Genomic DNA, 2,902 nt, shown 5'->3' with positions numbered 1-2,902 from the left:
TTAAAAATTGACACCTTAATGGAAGGATAATACCCAAAGTGAAATCTATTTTGTTTATGAAGCTTCCCTGGCAGAAACCTTAGAACTCAGATATATTGGTTTTAAAGTCCTGTAGATGTAATTCCTAAAGATTTTCAGGTTTGATATAGAAGAAGAATGAGAGACAGTGTACGTAGCGACAGAAATATCTATCATTAAGTGACCATGTCTCCCTTTTATTAAGAGCAGAGGTATAGAACTTTGTGACAAATTAGTGTCAGCTTTACAAGCAAAGGAAAGGGAATTGAGACGTATTTTAGTACTTTCTGTAGCAGAGATGTTTCTGGTAGCAGAGGTTATTATCAACTGTCTGACTCCAGAGAAGCTGTATCTCTTAGGTGTTAGTGCATTGATAGTAGATATACTCCCAAGTCTATAATCAATTGATGGTAAAACTCCAATAAATCAAACACATCTATCACAATATTGGTGGGATTCACCAGAGGAACAACTTTTCTCTTTTTTAAAGTTTAAAAAGAAAGCCTCCAAGTTCACTAAATAATGATATTAATGCTATCTAGACTCAACCCTGGCTTCCAATAAGGCTTGTGAATAATATTATCTGAATGCTTCTACATTAATAAACAAAGAAATATATACCGATATTACAAAAGGAATTTCAGTATGTACATGTGTATTCATACGTGTATGTATACACATATGTATGTGTATTGTATGCACACGTGTGCATATTATATGTGTGTATATATACAGTTGTACAGAGAGAAGAGGGTAGATGGAGAAAGCTCTTACACTAACAAAGAATTACAGATGTTTTATGTTAATATATTTATACATGTATGTATGCATGTAAATATTTATAGGTATATGTATAGGGTCACTCAGCAAACCATTCTTCTTTAAAGTTTACATTCTGTGATTTAGAGACATTTAGACAAAATCTCTGATTCTTCAAAGGCTTTAAATCCTGTCTCAGTCACCCTTTTCTATCTAACCCCTGACATCATAACCTGGTTACTTCAATCATCCCAATGGTGACCCTTTCTTACACTCTGGCCCCTTGATTAAGTAATCTCTTCAGCTACCATGACTTCCACTTTTATGTCATCTCAGCCATTCATAAAGATGACCATGCCTTAGACCTCACCATCAATTAAAATAATTTCCTCTAAGATTTTGCTCTATAAAATTATTTCTGCAGATTACAATCTCTTTTTTCTTTTTTTTCTGCTACAACAAAAGAAACTTTATTTAAAATATTTTTTCACAGACATGAGTACATGGAAAAGCTGTTTAGTTGGCTATGTATGGGAATGAAAAATAATTAATAAATAACATTAGCATAACAGACCTCTAAACATTAACAATGCATTGACAAACAAAGTTGGACTTAACCCCAAATTAATCTTAAAGCTCTGCTAATTATTCTCTGCAAGAACATTTATCTTTTGTTTCTTTACAGGTGAGAAGTGATTAAATGCTGCTAATAAAAATTTTATATTAAGGACACATACTTTTTAAAAAATACATGGAATGCTTCAGAAATTTGAGTGTCATCCTTGTGCAGGGACCGTGCTAATCTTCTCTGTATCGTTCCAATTTTAGCATACGTGCTGCCTAAGTGAGCACTGATTACAATCTCTTGTCTTTTTACCACTTTGACATTTCTCCTGACCTGTTTTTTTTTCCCTCCACATTATATCTATCAGTCATTTGGACCTTCTCTGTTTTCCCAGTGAGTGTAAATAACAATTGTTCCTATTCTGGCCAGAAACCTTGAGGGTCTTCCCCTCCCAGACTGATTTTTTTTGGCATAGGTAAAAGAAGCCATTTTTTTGCCTCATTTCTTACCTAGACTTAATCACTGAATGGATGTTACCTCAGACAAACTGAGACTTGAGAAAGACTGTAGATTAAAAAGGGCAAGGTCTCTTACTGAATCTAGGGTCATCTCCGGTCATCCTGATTTATATCTTGGCACTGGACCCAGATGGTTCCAGGGTAGAGAGTGAGATTAGTGATTTTGTACAGCCTTGCCTCAAATCTAATTCACTTGCAAGTTGTTATGGTTATGGGATTTAAAGATCTTCCATGCCCCTTGAGCTTGCTGATGTAGCAGGAAGGGGTGGGGCAAGAGGAAGCAGAAGCCAAGCTAGAATGCCTGCGGAGGTGGCAGCAGCAGCAGTGTCTAGAGCTCTTGTTTTTAAGCCAGCCAGAATTTCTGCTAGGGACTCCTGTTGAGGATTGCCAGGGAAGGAAACTGGGGGCGGGGGGTGCAGAGCTACTAGGAGCATGCTTTGTGGATTCTGAGCAGGTGTCCTGAGTGGGGAGAGCAGGATCTTTGCCTGAGGTAGCCTGTTCTATTTTGAAGGCTTGAGAATGTGGGTGCTTATTACATTAACTACATGTGCCAACTTCATAATGACTGTGATGGCTTTGACTTTCTGGTTTTGGGACTCATTTTTCTGGTATTTGAATAAATGTTCTAGCTTTATTCCCCATGTAGAGAGCCTGGTATATTTTGTGATTAATAACCATATCAGCATATTTATAGTCACCATAGACATTGTGAGTACTGCATTGTTGATACACAAGTCAAGACATTGTCTTGCTGATGTCATTAGTCCTCTTCAAGAACACAGGACAAACAACAACAAAGTTTTCCCATTCCATTATCCCAAGTCCAGTTGACGGTAAAATTACTGTATTCACAGGCTTGATCCTTCCACTAACCAGTTCTACAAAATGCTGTTGTCTACTTTTGTCCCCTTTCCCCCCTTGTCCTTCTAGTGTGCCTGTAACGGATGGCCACCACCTTTCCCCTTCTCTATTCCTAATTCCAAGTTTTCATAAATGAAATCACAAAATTATTTGAATACAGTTCACTGCAAATTATTTCTAA

At 36.9% G+C, this 2,902-nt stretch overlaps 1 non-coding gene across 1 annotated transcript; it reads right to left on the bottom strand.

The window, feature by feature from the left end:
* Positions 1 to 1,522: 1,522 nt before the first annotated feature.
* LOC138149882 (U6 spliceosomal RNA) lies at positions 1,523 to 1,629 on the bottom strand. The gene has a single exon (XR_011165458.1). It is a non-coding gene; the product is annotated as a U6 spliceosomal RNA (small nuclear RNA).
* Positions 1,630 to 2,902: the final 1,273 nt, after the last annotated feature.

This window comes from Petaurus breviceps, unplaced genomic scaffold, assembly GCF_028583685.1.
Source record: "Petaurus breviceps papuanus isolate PSGF00001 unplaced genomic scaffold, PetGlider_PUasm1.0 90849, whole genome shotgun sequence".
Taxonomy (NCBI): Eukaryota; Metazoa; Chordata; class Mammalia; order Diprotodontia; family Petauridae; genus Petaurus; species Petaurus breviceps.
The sequence above is the reverse complement of the archived record's forward strand: the minus strand, read 5'-3'. Positions and strand labels throughout refer to the sequence as shown.